The sequence below is a fragment of the Ziziphus jujuba genome, chromosome 6 (genome assembly GCF_031755915.1).
Source record: "Ziziphus jujuba cultivar Dongzao chromosome 6, ASM3175591v1".
Lineage (NCBI taxonomy): Eukaryota > Viridiplantae > Streptophyta > Magnoliopsida > Rosales > Rhamnaceae > Ziziphus > Ziziphus jujuba.
In genome coordinates, this window is record NC_083384.1 from 6,035,521 (window position 1) to 6,054,757 (window position 19,237).

General features: G+C 36.5%; 1 pseudogene; it reads right to left on the reverse strand.

Annotated features, from left to right (window-relative positions):
- Positions 1 to 2,573: 2,573 nt before the first annotated feature.
- LOC125418930 (SH3 domain-containing protein 1-like) overlaps positions 2,574 to 19,237 on the reverse strand; it is a 166,584-nt pseudogene continuing 149,920 nt past the window's right edge.

Sequence of the window (19,237 nt, forward strand, 5' to 3'; positions counted from 1 at the left end):
CTGTATATACCGCACCATACGGAGGCACCCATACACGTACCGGTGTGCTGTACTGTATATGTGATGATACGAACCTAGGACGACCTGCTCCTAAACCCGTATTATATTAGCCCGGATCTTTAATTAAGTTCAAGTTCTAATGGAATGGACCTCAACCCCTAACCAACCTGTGGTTAGAAACCTTGGTATAATGTAAACGCCACAATAGGGGATGGAAAACCTATTGATAAGTCAAGTTAAAACAACCAATTCTCTAATGGTGTTTTAGGTGTTCTCAAAGAACAAAGAGATAATTAATCTCACAAGTATTTTTTTAATCAAATCAAAGTTGTATTATTATTGAAAAATAAGCCTTTAAATAGGCTTGAAAGAAACAAAATAAACCCTAAAAAATAATTCAAAACCGGACTCCTATAGGAATTAGGAAACTTGACCGAATTCTAATATGTCCTAAACTAAGTTTCCTAAACTAAATTTGATTAATTAATTCCTTTATTCTGAATTAGGAATTAATTAATTTACAATGAAAATAATAAAATAATAACTTTCCTAAACTTATTTGTCCAGAAAATAAATAAATAAAAACTAAAACGTAATGGTAATTTCCTAAAACAAAAAGTAGAATCAAATTAGGAAACTATAATACTAGCTTTTTGACTAAGTTGACTTTGACCAATCTTTGACCAAATTGAGCTCCAAATCAGCTTCTAGATGCTTTGTAGGATGCCAAATAAACTGAATATGAAGGCCCATACGTTGCCCATGCTTGGAAAAATAAGAAAAGGCTAATACAGTAAAATACAGTAAAGTCAGCAAGCAATACAGCAAATTCGGCCAAATTGTTGAAGCTGTCCGTACAAGCCCTTTTTGATTGCATTTGATGCTGCTTTAACTTGATTCCATGACCTCTTAGGCATATGTATTGAACCCATAAAGCATTGGAACCATTTCATACTTCCCGGACTCCAAAAATGTACCAAAACTGTCACCCAGGTCCGTATCTACTTCCACCACTTGGATGCTTAGAATAGGCTTTGTATCTTCAAGTATGGACAAGGTCTGTTGAGATTGATTACCCCCTGTATAAATACTCCCAGGTTGTCCTTAAATCTCTTAATTTGAGCTCTTGTGATTGGCCTAGTCTTCATCCGTGTCAAGTCAGCATCCCAGCGGGTTATCGGTTGAGCGGCCTCGGGCGGAATCACATCATGTAATTATGATAAGCGCGCAAGTTGTAATGTCTCCCGTGCGTTGCCACCAGACCGAGGGTAGGCAAGTTTGATATTGGCCATAAGCCGCCCCCCTCCATGGCCGGGATGACGGTTTAAGTAGCGGCGCTGTCGGGATGCCGAAGCGACCGTATGCAAGTTTCTCTCTTTAACCTCCTGTCAGTAGGTGCTTCGGACGTTGGGTACCTTCGGACACCACTGGTATATAGTATGGTGCATCGAGTATTTTTTTATATGTTCGTACATATATTTGTATGTTATATTATTGATATTATACTGTATATACCGCACCATACGGAGGCGGCGAACCAATGTGGTCCATGTAGAACTAGCCTCATAACTATATTGCCTACGAGTCCAGGGGATCGAACGGCCAATATAGGCAACCACCCCGGTTTGTATTGGTGGCAAAGTACCCGCGACAGCTGGAATCATGGATCTCGTAGCATGTCAGAAGGTATCGTACGTATCTCCATTAGAGCGTGTATATTTCATTTTATGCTATGGATTTTAAGATATGATTTTATGTATTTATATTATGTTATCTATTTGTGATTTAATTTCTTACTAATATTCTTAATCGATGTTATTATATTCTTATTACTATTAATTGTATTTGACTATTTATTTAATCATTATTGTCACTGTTATCGGGATTGTTATTGTTATTTATAATGATTATTTTTATTGTAATTCCAATTCCTATTATTATCATTATTATAATTATAGTTGTTATTATTGATTATTATTTTATTTTTATTTTTATTAACACTATTATGAGATCTTTAATATTAATTTTGTTATTGTTTTTCTTATTATTACTAGCCTTTGGGTAGGTAAGATAGCCCTTAGATAGGTGTGGTTATGTGATAGCCCTCAGGCAAGTTACATTAATACCATTATCATTAAAACGTTTGTTATAGCTTTTTTTCTCTATTGCTAATGTGATGTTGTTTTACCTTTCTTTCTATGTTACGCATTGGAATATTTGTAAAACGATATTTGAAGTGTATTCGACATGTGCAGCACTAAGTGGGTGGTGTGGGCGGACGAGAATCTATGATGGTATATTTTAATTGGTTATTTACTAAATTAATTCCATTATATGCCTTTTATATACTTTGTTATCGAAGTGCTGCCAGTTGTGGAACTTAAATTGTAGTAATGTGGGAGGAATAAGGTGGTGTATATAGAAGTGTATTTTCAGTGCAGGAAAATTGTGGTAAGTCCAACCCTTAGGGGAGGTTCTGCCGGATTTTCCATTGGAGGATCCGGTAGGGTTTTCTTGGGATCAGGGCTTGTCTAGGGTTCCAGTGAGAAATTTTGGACGGGTCCTGACACATCTCACAAGCTTGATTGTGCTATTTTGCTTGTTGGGGCTTTCTCTTCCCTTTCTATGTAAGCAGAGGGGAACCATCCAGCCTTACCGTTGCACTCGCCTTTTGGCCATCCATGAGGAGCCACCTGATTGATATCAACAACAGCATGCAAAATATTCTAATTTCTTCCGATAGGCTAATCAGAAAAAGTAGACACCTTTTACTCCAAATTTAATAGCTGAAACGGGAACAACATTCCCATTGAGCACCTCAACTATGAAAGTTATTGCAATTTGGAGTGTTATGGATGTTCCTGATTATCTTGGTTAAACAAAAATGCAAATTGTATTTGTGGTGCCAAAATGTGCTAAACATTGCATGTTTTGAAAAGTATATCAAAATCACATTCAAAAATATTTTCAAAACTATCTTCAAAGAACTCTTTTTAAAAGAGTTTATCAAATTTTCAGTATTAAAAGAAAAAACCTTGCAAACCTTTCCGACCTTGTTTTAGAAAGCAAATTTTATTTCAACAAATATAAAAGCCCTATCATCATAACCTAAAAATTGGATAAAGACAGCTTTATTTAAAATTAGCAGAGGACAGAGTAGTTGGCGAACCACAACATAATCATCAACTGATATACTCAGCTCTCCTTCTGCTTCAGCATCAAATTGGTGAATAACGTACAAGATAAAGTATTTCTAATAATATATTTTCTTCCTAAAAGAAAGAGCACAATGAAATAAAAAGTAAACTAAGTACAGTGGTAAAAAAACTACATGATAAATGCAAATATTTGTTGGTACCACGGTACAACCGCTCTAATAACAAAGGACTAATTTACATGATGTTATCTTTGTGGATCGTAATGAAAAAACTCTAATATTCCAGAGGTCTTACTTTAGCAATAAAGAACATGTTGTCTTGATGATCATCAGATTCTTGTGAGTCTTCGTCGGTAGAGATGAAAATTCTTTTGATTGCCTCTCCAGAGTCATCTAGCATCAAGTATTTCAAAAATGTAGGGCAGGAAAAGTTATTCTCATAAAAATAGGGTACAAGAAAATAGTAAAGGCAGAGCAAGGCTAGATAACAGACCTCAACATGTAGCTTATCCAAAATAGCAAGAGCATGTTGATGATAAGATCTCTCAGCATTGACCTTGCAATATAAATTTAAATAATATTTTTTTCTAAGACTCACTTGCCAAAGTTAACATAAAATAATATGAATACCTCTATCCTCATTAAAATCTAATAGTAACAAAAACCATAGACATATAAAGATCTTCAAAGTTTTATTTGCAATTGGCAATAAGGACATACCAATGCATATAAATGTGGTGTTCTGTTGGACAAAGAATAAAACAAATTATCATGGTGAGAAGCCTATGAAACGTCATCTGCTACTACTGATCCTCAATTGACAACATAGCAGTAGTCGCTTCTCTGCCAAGTGCCACAGTAGAAGATTTAAGGTCAGCAAGTCTTGCTTCTGCACTTTCAAGCTTCACAGAACTTTCTCCAGACATAGAGAGATCCCTAGATTTTGATCGACGCCTCAAAACTTCAGTAACCTGATAAGAAGATATTCACTATAAATATGCAGTTTTCTACCCAAGTGTTTACTCCTAAACTTGAGATTAGTAATTACCTTGGCCTCCACATCCTGACAAAGTTTATCATAACGGTAAGCCAAGTAATGCGCATTTTCCAAAGGAGCTCCATTTATTTGTGTCCGTAATGGCTCACAAACCTACAGATTTAAAACATGTGGCACAATTACAAACATAAAAAGAAATAGAGAAGATGAACCTTAAAATTTTAGTAGACAATAATAAAATATTCCTACACTCATCGCTTATTCCTTGTACTAAACGAGTTTGTCAAGTAACTAGAATACATTCCTTATTATAGTTAGAGAACAAAAGAGCTCTAAGCATGGTTAAAATCACTAACGTCCTCTGCACTTGATACAAATAGCCTTTGATGGAAGTAGTCCATCACAAATGTAACGTTAAAAGGTCATTAACTTTTGCAAAGCCCAAAAAGAAGTAAAACGGAATAACATAACAAATTATTTGAAGTGATATGCATCCTGATGATATACAACACCAAGTATAATATTGGGATTGTTTCACCATCAAAACATAAAACTAAACTGAGAGAATCCTACTTTATATCCCTCCATCGTACCATCTTTAATGAAGAAAATTGTGGCCGGATAGGTATAGAAAATGTAGCCACACAGACATCAAACATAAGTAATAAGTCTCAGTTCCTACAACCTAATAGGCATAAAAATTGTCTTTTCATCGCATAACCTCTCAACAAAACACAAACTCTTCTTTTTAGAGTTCCCCTGCCCTGCCTTGAAACCAAAAATCTCAACAAAAACTTATATTTTATTTATCACATCAATACGAATTTTTAAAAATTAGATTTACTTACGTGGTTGTTGTCGTTCAGTGGATTTACCAAGACAATATCCAGTGAAAAGCATCTCCATTCTCATCCTGATCGTGATATATGGTAGCTGCAATGGATCCATTATATCGAGACTCCTAGACGTGAAGAAATGCACCCCATTGACCGTTTTCGAGCAGCAACGGGTATGGAGAATCCCCAATATGCCCTTCCCGATCATGGGTCCCAACAAATGTTAATTTGTTTCCTATTCTTTGTAGATGAGGCAAAGTGTGGATATTAGCGCAGCACCGTATTTTGGCTTCAAGCCCTCAACAAATTTTTGAGCTTTCTCAACCTTGTTGTCTGCATCTTTCATCATCAGGGCTTCATAAGCTCCGTCTACTGCCTTTATGACCTCTTTATCTTGATATTCCGTCATTTCCTTTAATGTTTGGTTCCTAATGGGTTTGTCGAACACATTCAACGCCATTTTTTTTTTCTCGAGCTTTGAGAAATTCCAAAAACTTTGAAATTATAACTTTATCAAAGCTAATTGGGAATTATGCTTTGTCAATGGAAATCATTTGTAGTATTTATATACATACACATTATATATGGCACAGGCATATATAATGTCTGTTTTCACAATAATTGTTTTGACACTGAAGATTTTTTTTTTTTTTTTTTACACTGAAGGTTGATCTTTTTCTTTGTTCCTTGGTTAACTTTTCCTTTTATATATATATATATATATATCCTCTTTCCTTACGCATGATAGTTATTCCATGGTGATAGTAGCCTTCCATTTGTCTATTTTACCTTTGTCACTTGTCTTCATGGCTTCACCATCTGCCTGCCCATATAATAATGCCAACAACTTTCCCTTTTTTAAGTATACAATAAATCTTTATTCCACATACTGCCCACTCTTTCACCTTTATTCCATATATTCTGATTACATGGAGACTTTTTGGTGATATTAACCTGTCTATTCATTTTGTTCTTTGCATGCTTGCCCTCCATTGACATATTATGTATTTTTTCATGGAGACTTTTTGGTGATATTAACCGGTCTATTCATTTTGTTCTTTCCATGGCTGCCCTCCTTTGTCATATTATGTATTTTGTCCCCGTGAATGACAAAGTCAATAAGAATAACAAAATTGTTATTGATCTTTATTTATTGTGGAAAAAATAATCTAGCTAATTTTTTCGTTAATTTTAGTGTCACCCCGAATGCTAATGTGTTTGATGAATACATAAATTCAATAATTATGGACAGCCTCTCTCTAAGTTTGAAAATTCATTATATGTTATGCATCACTTACCACAACATCCAAGTTTGAAATGTTTAATAAACTTTTTTTTTTAATAAATTGGGGATAAAGGATTTTAGTTGATGTTAGGACCCGTCCAAGATCCTTCACCGAAACCCTAGATAAGCCCTGATCCCAAAAAAACCCTACCAGATCCTCCAATGAAAAATTCGACAAAATATCCCCTAAAGGTTGGATTTACCACAAATTCCCTACACTGAAAACACACTTCTATATATAGGAACTTATTCTTCCCACCTTACTACAATTTATTTCCACAATAATCAGCACTTCCATAAATTAAACAGGAAACTAATGCAGTATTTAAAAAAATAAATCTAGTATAGTATACAGAGCATCATAAGGTACAACATAGGATGAAAAGAAATATTACAAATTGTCAGGACCCGTCCAAAATTCCTCACGGGAACCCTAGACAAGCCCTGATCCCAGGGAAACCCTACCGGACCTTCCAATGGAAAATCCGACAGAACCTCCCCTAAGGGTTGGACTTACCACAAATTTCCTGGACTGAAAACACACTTCTATATACATCCCCTTATTCCTCCCCTATTACTACAATTTAATTCCACAAATTTGCAGCACTCCAAATGAATAACAGGAAATTAGTGCATAATTAATAACTAAATGTCCAATACAGTATACAGAGCATTAGACAAATAAACGTGGAATTAATACAATGTCAGATAAAGAATGTCAGGACCCATCCAAAATTCCTCACCGGAACCCTAGACAAGCCCTGATCCCAAGGAAACCCTACCGGACCTTCCAATGGAAAATACGGCAGAACCTCCCCTAAGGGTTGGACTTACAACAAATTTTCTTGCATTGAAAACACACTTCTAGAAACATCCCTTTATTCCTCCCATATTACTACAATTTGATTCCACAAATTTACAGCACTTCAAAATGAATAACAGTAAATCAGTGCATAATTAATAACTAAATGTCCAATACAGTATACAGAGCATTAGCCAGTAAATATGAAATTAATACGATGACAGATAAAGAAGTAATACAGGATGGAGAGGAAAAAGGAAAGAAATCTTTCTTGGACTTTCGGCAATGAACTAAGACGTCGGGCTCGCCCCGGACGATCAACGTCTCCCAACCTGGACCTAGGAGAACGGAATTTAAAAATATGAGATGCTAATCATCTTAGTGAGTGACCCTATCTACTGTACTATTATAAAGCAACGATAATTATAGTCCATTTAGTTAATTAAGAATAAATAAGTAAGTAAATAATAATTAATTGAAAATAATATTTTCTCTCAAAACCCTCACGATTCACTCGGTTGGAAAAGTTTCCCTTTTTAAACATTTTCGCAAAACCCGTTATTTGTATGCCCCAAAAACCAAGGAAAACAATTAGTTAACTAAATATCAAATAAAATATAATAAATCAAGCATCCAAAATTTATAATGAAAATAAAATAGGAATAGAAATAAAAATAATTTTGTAACAATTACTAACTGATTAATAAATGTCATAAACAAATAATATACAAGAATTTAAAGATCCAAAATTTAGAATGGAAATATAGAATAAAACGTCATTAGATATAATAATTAAAATCATAATTAAACTTGTATTAAAGAAATTTGGCATAAGAAAAAAAATAAATCCAATATATAAATTATAAAATTTATTGTTTGAATCAAGAAAATAATCAAAGAAACATTTTAAATCAATTTAAACATCTATATAAAACAAATGATATAAATATAATAGAATTTATTTTAAAATACCAATCGATTTAAATGATAAAATCAAGGCAAATAACTTTTAAACATTAATGAGAATAGGTAATAAAACCACGATAACAATTTCATAAAATTTGTGTAAAGCTTTAAATTTAAATAAATAATAACAACAACATTAAATATATTCTTAATTTAAATACAATTTTAAATATTTATTTTGAAATCCATGTTCTAAAAATCACTTGATACACCCACTATATACCAGTGGCGCCAACAGTATCCAGCGTCCCAAGGTACCGCCAGACAGGAGGTTAAAGAGAGAAACCGGCATACGGTTGCGTGGTGTCCCACCACGCCACTGCAAACAGGCATCCCAGCCATGGAGGGGCGGCCTACCCTCATCTGATGGCAACCACAAGACAACCCCATAAATCACCTGCGCGCTACTTACACCCACCTGCGCGCTAATCATATCCGTGTGCGCACTAATCACATCCATATACACAGAACACCAGTACGTGTATGGTACATCTAAAAATCATAAAATCCATATATTTATTTTAAATCTCAAAATTTCATAAATACTACCGGGTTTATTCTATCCAATTAAACCCGTAAATTTTCCACAATTCCTTTACAAATAATCGTATAAATTTATCGCATAAATTTCATAAATTTCAAATCCATCAACTCTCAATTCCATCAATTTAAATATCCAAATCTTCCAATGGCATAAGATCAAGCCATTAATATTCCCAGCATAAATATTTTTAAAACATAATAATTTAAATCCATATTTTTCTCAAATTCTCAAAAATCAATTTAAATCAATGGTATGAAAACCATATAAATTCCATATATAATTAATTCATATAATTGTGCACAATAATCGAATAATAACCATAGCAATAATTAAAATAAATCAAAACCATAATTTCTTTAAATTCCCAAATATATTCTTTTGGCACCAAAATATATATTAAAAACATTATAAATTGACAATACAATTCTAGATAGAAATTCTTATAATATTGAACACATAAACATATTTTTGAAATATTCCATTATGAAATATTCCAACAATAAAATTTGATAATAATTACCAAAACCTCAAATTCCTTACAACCAAAATATTTTATAATATACAAATATTTAATTCCAATCAATTTTGGCATCAAAATTCCAAATATAAATTTATAAATATTCAACACATCAAACATAATTTTCAAATAACAAATTAACACCAAATATATATATTTTAACATCCCAAAATAATTTTGAAAGTGGGTCACTCACCTGGAGCACGCAATTAATCCAAGTCCTCCATGGGATCAATTCCATGACGTACACGTGCTCTGAATCGAAGCTTGTGAGGTGTGGATTATGAATCCGGTCTTACTTTCCGGAGATCGGACCCGTGGTGGCCGAAATCTCGCCGGAAAGCTCTCGGCCTTTAGAGCGTCGATTCTCCCAAACCATCGCGAATTGGAGGAAAAGGACACCGGATCTGGGTTTACGGGGTCGGAATTAATGGGGAGGGACTGGCGGTGCAACTGGATTTTCCGGTGAGCCGCCGAATCCCTCCGAAAACCGTCACCGCCGGTGGTGCATCCGGTGGTTGGTGGCCGAGACTTTTGGGGGTTTTGTAGATCGAAGGGAGAGGGTTCCAAAGGACCGATGGTGAGGCAAATGGAGGCCGGACGGCGAGGAGATCTGGGTTTGAAGATTTTCGGTCCCTCATCAGAAAATACTCCGATCCCAGCATGTCGGAGGTCCGGTAGCCGTGAAATTTGGTGGGCTAGCCTGAAATGAGGAGGTGGTGAGGGATGGCTGGCGCGTGTCGCCTGAAAATGGCCGGAAATGGGTCAAACGACAGTGGCCGGTGGTGGAGGGGAAAACTGGCCGTCGCCGGAAAACGCTCCGATCCTGGTGCATTACCGGCCGGTGGCCGGTCAGAATTGAGGAGGCAGAGGCAGTGGGGTGGTGCGTGTGGCCCTCCGGTGGCCAGACGATGGCCAACCGGTGGTGGTCGATTTTTCTCCCCCTCTCTTTCTCTCTCCTCCTTTTCTCTCCTCCTTCTCTCTCCTCTCCCCCCTTATCTTCTCTCCCACCTCACCTAAGAAAAACCACGTGAGTGCCATTGTGCACTCACAGGAATGGCTGAGATCGCGACACGTGGTGTTTCACTGTTCACCGGTTCAAAAATATTAAAATATTACGGTATTTGGAAAACTTCACATGTCCATAACTTTCAAACCACATGTCCAAATCGGATGTGCTGCTAGTCTAAGGACTCGTATCGATGAGTACTTCACAACCATACATGAGTCAAAACTCAATTTTGCATGAATAAAAAGTCAACTCAGCACCCCTTGGACAGTTTGGACCTCAACTTGTTTTGCTCATAACTTTCAAACCGTAGCTCCATTTTGAACGTGCTACTAGTCTATAGACTCGTGACAACGTATACTTTGTAGCGGTACCTCGATCAACCTAGAATTCCATCCCATTCAAAAAGTCAATTTTTGACCCCTTCGGTCAACGGTCAACGATCAACGTCAACGATCAGCGGTTAACCTCGGTCAAATTTGAGAAATTTCCGGTGTACTTCGGGACGGGGTGTTACAAAGAAGCAATACAAGATGAAGAGGAAAAAGGGAGAAAATACTTCTTGGACTTTCGGCAATGAACTGAGATGTCGGGCTGGCCCTGGATGATCAACGTCTCCTAATCCTTGTACCTAGGGGAACAGAATTTAGAAATATGAGATACTAATCATCTCAGTAAGTGATCCTATCTACTGTACAATTATAAAGCAACAATAATTATGGCACATTTGATTAATTAGGAATAAATAAGTAATTAAATAATAATTAATTGAAAATAATATTTCTCTCAAAACCCTCACTATTTACTCCGTTGGAAAGGTTCCCCTTTTAAAACATTTTTGCAAAACCCAATATTTTATGCCCCACAAATCAAGAAATAATTATTTTAATAAATAATTAAACAATCCAAATACCAATAAAATATAATGAAATATAATAAAATAAATTTAGAACACTTGCATTAAAGAAATATAACATAAGGGAAAAACTTTCAATATATAATTCATATAATTTGATTAAATAAATTAAGATAAACAGCATCAAAAATATAATTTAAATAATTATAAATAAATGATAAAACAAATTAAATGCATTTAATTTAAATACGATTTTAAAACCTTTAGGGTTTGAAATTTCTATCTGAAAATTTATACTTGACGCACCACACTATATACCAGTGATGCCCTCCGATACCCAGCGTCTCGAGCACCGTCCGGCGGGAGGTTAAAGAAAGAAACTTGCATAAGGTCGCTTCGGCGTCCCAACAGCGCCGCTGCTTAAACCATCATCCCGGCCACGGAGGGGGCGGCTTATGTGTACTATATAAAACTTGTCTACCCTTGGTCCAATGGCAACTCACGGGAGACATTATAACTTGTGCGCTCATCCACATATACAGTACAGAACACCAGTACTGTATGAGTGCGTTTAAAATAAATAACCAAATTTTATATAAAAAGGTATGTAATTTTTCCAAAATTCACCGTGGGAATTATACCATTTTTCAAATTCACCTTCCCACATTTTTCTTAAATAACACCAGCATAAATCCACCGATAATAATATACAAATAATTTTCTTCCAAAATCATAAAATCAATCAAATAATGTTCCATGGGCGTAATTATAAAATTTGAAACCACCAATTTAAAACAATATTTTTCTTGAAATATTTAAATATCAAATCATGCCCAAAAATAATATTAAAATCCAAATACAATTAATTAATGGAAATACCTTGCTCATGCGTAATAAATATAATTAAATCAAATTAAAAATAATCGAGAATTTCTTAATAACCCAAACTTTCATTTAGCATCAATGGGTATATATATATAAAATAATATTTTTTTCCACAATTATATTTAAATTCCACCACATGAGCATAATTCTAGATATCAAATTAATACAAAATAAATATAATTAATCACCCAAAAATAGTTTTAAAGGTGGGTCACTCACCTCAAGCACGTGTATCAATCAAGGTCCTCCACAGGATCAACTCCACTACCTATATGTGCACCTAAAATATCCACAATACACAAAACTAATTATTTTAATATTTTTAATCGGATAACTCCCAAATGGGTACCCAGGGAGCGAACACAAATGACAACCAAAATTGACGAGTAATATACTGAATCGAAGCTTGAGTGACAAGGATTACGAATCCGGTCTTACTTCCTGGAGATCGGACCCGAGGTGGTCGGAATCTCGCCGGAAAGCTTTTGGGATTTAACTCCTCGATTCTCACAATCCGTTGAGATTTGAGGAAAGGGGACACTAGATTTAGGTTCAGAGGGTCAGAATTAGTGGGAAAGGAAGGGCGGTGCAGCCGAAAACTCGCCGAAAAGTCAATTTTCCCGGCGATCCGCCGTGGTCACACGAATCCGTCACCGCTGGCGGCGCGTCCGGCGGCCACTGGCAGTGATTTTTGGTGGGAAGGTAGATCTGGTGATGGGTAACTCAATGGGACTAGCGGTGAGGCAAACGGTGGCCGGAATAGGGAGAAATTGGGGTTTGAAGGAATCGGCACCGCTGCCGAAAAAAGCCTCGATCTGGGCCCGTCGGCGATCGGTTGGCCGTGGTTTTTGGCTAGCCGGCCGGTTTGTAGGTGGGCTCCAAGGTGGGGTGGTGCATGTGAGGAAAAGGTGGTCGAAAAATGGCTAAGTGGCGGTGGCCGGTTGGTTTCTCTCTCTAGCTCTCTCTCTCTCTCTCTCTCTTTCTCTCCTCTCTTTCTCTCCTCTCTTTCTCTCTCCTTTCCCCGCCGGCTCACGCATTTTGCCAAAATAAAAGCCACCCATGGTTCACTCATAGGATTGGATAAAATTGCGACACGTGGCACACACTGTTCACTCAATCCAGATATATTAAAATATTACGGTATTCGGAAAAATTCGCATGTCCATAACTTTTTAACCAGATGTCCAATTTAAGCATGCCACTAGTCTATGAACTCATATCGATGAGCACTTCACAACCATGTATGATTCAAAGCTCAACTTTGCATGAAAAAAAGTCAACTTCAGCACCGCTTGGACAGTTTGGACTTCAACTTGTTTTGCTCATAACTTTCAAACCGTAGTATCATTTTTGACGTGCTACTAGTCTATGAACTCGTGACAACGTGTACTTCGTAATGATACCTCGGTCAATGTGAGATTCCATTAGGAACAAAAAGTCAACATTTGACCCCTTCTCAGTCAACCTTGGTCAAATTTGAGAAATTTTCCATGTACTTCGGGATGGGGTGTTACACAAATAGAAATAAATAAAAAGAAAAGAACTTCTCGAAACACGACAGTAACGAAGGTTAAGCTCGTTCCGGACTAACGTCTACCAATCCTTATACCTAAAGAAACGGATTTAAAAATGTGAGATGCTAATCATGCTCTAAACTTATAGGAATAATGGTGAACGAAGATCGGTTTCCAGATTCATCCTTGCATTGATTCAATCATAGATGTTTATTTTAACCCATGCTCCTCTCAAAACATTGATTGAATTAAAAAAATCAATGTTTTATCTGTTGAAAAGAATTAAATATATATATGTATATATATATTCATCAGGCACAAGGTTGCAACTGGCTATTTTTGTCCATGATGGTGATGGAGAAGACAAGCCATAGCCAAAGGAAGAAGAAGAAACGGCGCTCCAAAAGGCGAAGAAAACGAGGCAGAAAATTTTTATGCTTTAGAAAAAAAAAAAAAAAGGTGGTGAGCTGGGTTTTTTAAGATGACATGGCATATTTTAACCATTTGAAGTAGTACAGCTGCCCGGTTAAGACCTCTTCATATAAGATTTTTTCCTCACATATAGGACACAACCTATTGAACATTTTCGCATCTATCACATCTGACTAGCCTATTATCAGGCTTGAATAGCATTCATTCCACGTGTCACTACTATATTTGTAACACCCCGTCTCAAAGTACACTGGAAATTTCTCAAATTTGACCGAGGTTGACCAGGTTTGACCATCATTGCTTGAGAAGGGATCAAATGTTGACTTTTTGCTTCTAGTGGAATTTCACATTGTCCGAGGTCCCGTTATGAAGAACACATTGGCATGAGTTCATAGACTAGTAGCACGTCGAAAACGGAGCTACAGTTTGAAAGTTATGAGCAAAACAAGTTGAGGTCCAAATTGTCCAAGGATGCCGGGTTGACTTTTTATTTTTGGGGATATGAGTTTTGACTCATGTACAAATGTGAATTACTCATCGATAAGAGTCCGTAGACTAGTGGTACACCTGATTTGGATATTTTGTTGAAAAATTATTGTAACATCCCACATCGGTTGGAAAGGGGAACGAAGCATGCCATATAAGTGGGTGTGGATACCTTTCCCTTGTGAGGCCTTTTCCTGTGACCCACCATTGTTCTGGGGTCGGGAAGAGCAAAACCGTGCGGTCCCGGCCCAAAGCGGACAATATCGCATGCGGGTGGTATGGGCTATTACAGTGGTATCAGAGCCGGACCCGGATCGGTGTGCCAACGAGGACGCTGGGCCCTAAGGAGGGTGGATTGTAACATCCCACATCGGTTGGAAAGGGGAACGAAGCATGCCATATAAGTGGGTGTGGATACCTTTCCCTTGCAAGGCCTTTTCCTGTGACCCACCGTTGTTTTGGGGTCGCGAAGAGCAAAATCGTGCGGGCCCAGCCCAAAGCGGAAAATATCGCATGCGGGTGGTCTGGGCTGTTACAATTATGGACCTGTAAAGTTTTTCAAATACAGTATTATTTTAACATTATTTTTAAATATATGAACAGTGTACCACGTGTGACTTAATAAAGGGTGCCATGTGTCACAATGAGGAGATGTCACATGTCAACCATATTAAATACTATATTATCTTAATATTATTTATTTATTTTATTATTCTATTACTTTTATTATTTTATTATTATTATTATTATTTAAAAAAAAAATTTCTTTTTTCCTCACGTGGGGAAACAACCACCAAAATTTCTTTCTTTTTCTTTTTCTTTTCTTTTCTTTTTCTTCTTCCTTCTTCCTTCTTCCTTCCTTCTCCCTCTCGACTTCACCCTGTTTCTCTTTTTTTTTTTTTTTTCCAATCATATGAAGCCACATGCACCTGATGGGGAGGAAGAGGGGGAAGATTCTGGCCAGCAGCTGGAAAATGGTAGCCAACCGTCGCCGTATACGGCTGGATCGGGCTTCGTTGCCTACGACGGCAAGATTGGCTCCATCGGCAATCCGGCCACCATCCGGCCAAATTAATACTCCTTTCCACCTATTTTGGACCTCCAGGGCTCGATTTTTAGGTCCATCTAGCTCAATTCCTTGTCGTTTGGGAGATACGACAAGTTGAAGTTCGGCCGAAAGCTTCCGTCCACTTTTTGGCCACCTCCGGTCGAGTTGAGTCCAACAGAGATCGGTAACGTATTCCTTGTCCTCTTAGCTTTCCGTTGATACCTTATTTATGAATTTTGGACACCGTTGGTGTTAAACCCCCCGGGTACCGAATATTATTTATCCGAATAAAATATTAATTTATTTAACCCTGTGTAATATTATTGTTTTAGGAGCACGTGTGAGCCGTAGAATTGATCCTATGGAGGATCTTGGTTGGATTGCGTGCTCGAGGTGAGTGACCCACCTTCAAATTAATTACGGGAATAAAATTTGTGAATATTTTGTATTAATTGAATATTTGAAATTGATATTCTATGTGATAAATACTTAGTAGATTTATATTTGGAAATTTGATGCTCAATTGAGTGAATCAAAATATTTATATATTAAGAAATATTTTGATCTAAAGAATTTTATGAAATTGAAATTGAAATTATTAATTATTAAACTAATTTGTTGGAAAATTTCATAATTGAATATTTCAAAAATATGTTTATGTGTTCGATATTATGAGAATTTCTATTTAGAATTGTATTACCAATTTATAATGTTTTTAATATATGTTTTGGTGCCAAAAGAATATATTTGGGAATTTAAAGAAATTGTGGTTTTGATTTATTTTAATTATTGCTATAGTTATTATTCAATTATTGTGCACAATTATATGAATTAATTTTATATGGAATTTATACGGTTTTCATATTATTGATTTAAATTGATTTTTGAGAATTTGAGAAAAATATGGATTTAAATTACTATATTTCAAAAATATTTATGCATTGAAATATTAATGGCTTGACCTTATGCCATTGAAAAATTTGTATATTCAAAATTGATGGATTTGAACTTGATGGATTTATAATGATGATTTAAAAGAGAATGTGGAAAATTACGGGTTTAATTGGATGGAATAAACCCAATGATATTTATGAAATTTTGAGATTCTGAAAAATATTGATTTATGATTTACGAGTTTTTAGATACACCAACACGTACTGGTGTTCTGTGTATATGGATGTGATTAGTGCTCACATGGATATGACTAGCGTGCAGGTGGGTGTGAGTAGCGCGTAGGTGATTTATGGGGTTGTCCTGTGGTTGCCATCGGATGAGGGTAGGCCACCCCTTCATGGCCAGAACGCCTATTAGTAGCGGCGCGGCGGGAAGCCATGCGACCGTATGCCGGTTTCTTTCTTTAACCTTCTGTCTGGCGGTGCTCGGGACGCTGGGTACCGTTGGCGCCACTTGTATATAGTGGATGCATCAAATGGTTTTCAGAACATGGATTTCAAATCTAATATTTTGAAATTGTATTTATTATTTTTCCCGTGGTTGCCATTGGACTGGGCAGGCAAGTTTGATATTGGCCACAGCCGCCCCTCCCTTGGCCGGGAGATGGTTTTAGCAACGTTACTGTCGGGACGCCGAAGTGCCGTTGCAGGTTTCTCTCTTTAGCCTCCCCGCCAGTCGATGCTCGGGACGCTGGGTATCGGAGGGCATCACCAGTATATGGTGTGGTGCATCAGGTGTAATTGTCAGGTGTAATTTTCAAATAAAGTTTCAAACTCCAAATGGTACAAAATTATTTATTATAATTTATTGCAGTTTATTTATATTTGGGGTATTTATTTATTTATTTATTTATTTATTTGTTGTTTATTAAATTATTTGGTTCATTGGTTTTCGGGAAGTACGAATATCGGGTTTTATGAAAATGTTTTAAAAGGGGAACATTTCCAACGGAGTGAATAGTGAGGGTTTTGAGAGAAAGTATTACTTCAATTGTTTATTTATTTATTTATTTAATTGTTCGGTACTAGTTAATTAAATTCCTTTATTTTTATATTATTAATATTAAAGGTGTTCAGTAGATAGGGTCACTCACTGAGATGATTAGAATCTCACACTCTTAAATTCCGTTCCCTTAGGTCCAGGTTGGAGACGTTGATTGTCCGGGGCGAGCCCAACGTCTCAGTTCGTTGCCGAAGGTTCAAGAAGTTTTTCTTCCCTTTTTCCTCTCGAACTTGTATTGCTTTTTATCTGTCATTTCATAAATTCCACATTTATCTGTATAATGCTCTGTATACTGTACTGGACGTGTAGTTTTTATTTATTGCACCAAGTTGCTGTTATCTTTCGAAGTGCTGAAATTTGTGGAACCAATTTGTAGTATTGTGGGAGGAATAAGGGGATGTTTTTAGAAGTGTGTTTTCAGTGCAGGTAATTTTTGGTTAGTCCTACCCTTAGGGGAGGTGCTGCCGGATTTTCCGTTGGAAGATTCGGTGGTATTTCCCTGGGATCAGGGCTTGTCTAGGGTTCCGGGGAGGAATTCTGGACGGGTCCTGATATTTTTCATGCAGGAAAATTTTGTGGTAAGTCCAACCCTTAGGGGAGGTTCTGTCGGATTTTTCATTGGAGGGTCCGGTAGGGTTTCCCTGGGATCAGGGCTTGTCTAGGGTTCCGGTGAGGAATTTTGGATGGGTCCTGACAATATTGGTCAAATTTGCTCAACTTGTCGTCATCGTACATACAACTCCATTCAATTCCCTTATAGTGGTCAGCCTCGCGAATTTTAATATATACCTACAAAATTATACAAAGATCATGGTATGGAGTATGGAGTAAATAATTGTTCTACGCCTAAAATTTGATTTATCTAAAAATTGGGTGTATATGGTATAAAATAAAAATTATTAATATTTGTCACATCAATGTGAATACTAAAAAATTAGCTACTTACGCGGTTGTTGTCGAGCAATCTTTCTCATGGATTATACCAAGTCAACATTCAGTCAGAAGCATCGCCATTCTCATTCTGACCATGATATGTGGTAGCTGCAATGGATCCAGTAAATGATGGAATATTGTGGAGGCAAAGAAATGCACTCCATTGACCATTTTTGAGCACCAATGGGTATGGAGAATTCCCAATATACCCTTGCCAATCATGGGACCCATCATATGTTAGTCTGCTTCATGTTGCATTGTAAATCAAGCATGCCGTGATGACTACTAAAACACTATATTTTGGCTTCAAGCTCTCAACGAATTTCCAGGCGTTACACATATGTATATATGTGTATATATATATGTATGCGAATTAATTGAAATGAAACCAAAATTTAAATAACAACTTATAGATTTGGTTAACAAGTTGTTAATTAATGGTATAATCAATTGATCATTAACTGAGTTTGTAACAAAGTCATAACAAGAATTATAATGGATATAATATCGACTTGTAAATTTCAACACATTTCAAATGAAGGCAAATTTTAAATCTGAACAACCGAAAAAAAAAAAGTAACTCTTAATAGATAAAAAATAATAATAATAATAAAAAAGGGAGATATATTTAAAGGCAATGTGTAACAGTCCAGACCACCCGAATGAGATATTGTCCTCTTTGGGCCTGGAAAATCCTCTTACAACCTAGCCCTCAAGGTTTTAAAAGGTCTCTCAAGGGAAAGGTATTAAAACCCACTTATAAGGAGTGCTTTGTTCCCCTTTCCAACCGATGTGGGACTTCACAATCCTCCCCCCATTTCCAACCAATGTGGGACTTCACAATCCTCCCCCTTTTGAGGCCTAGCGTCTTTGCTGGCACACCGATTCGGGTACTGGCTCTGATACCAACTGTAACAGCCCAGACCACCCGCATGAAATATTGTCCTTTTTGGGCCTGTGGAATCCTCTTACAACCCAACCTTCAAGGTTTTAAAAGGCCTCTTAAGGGAAAGA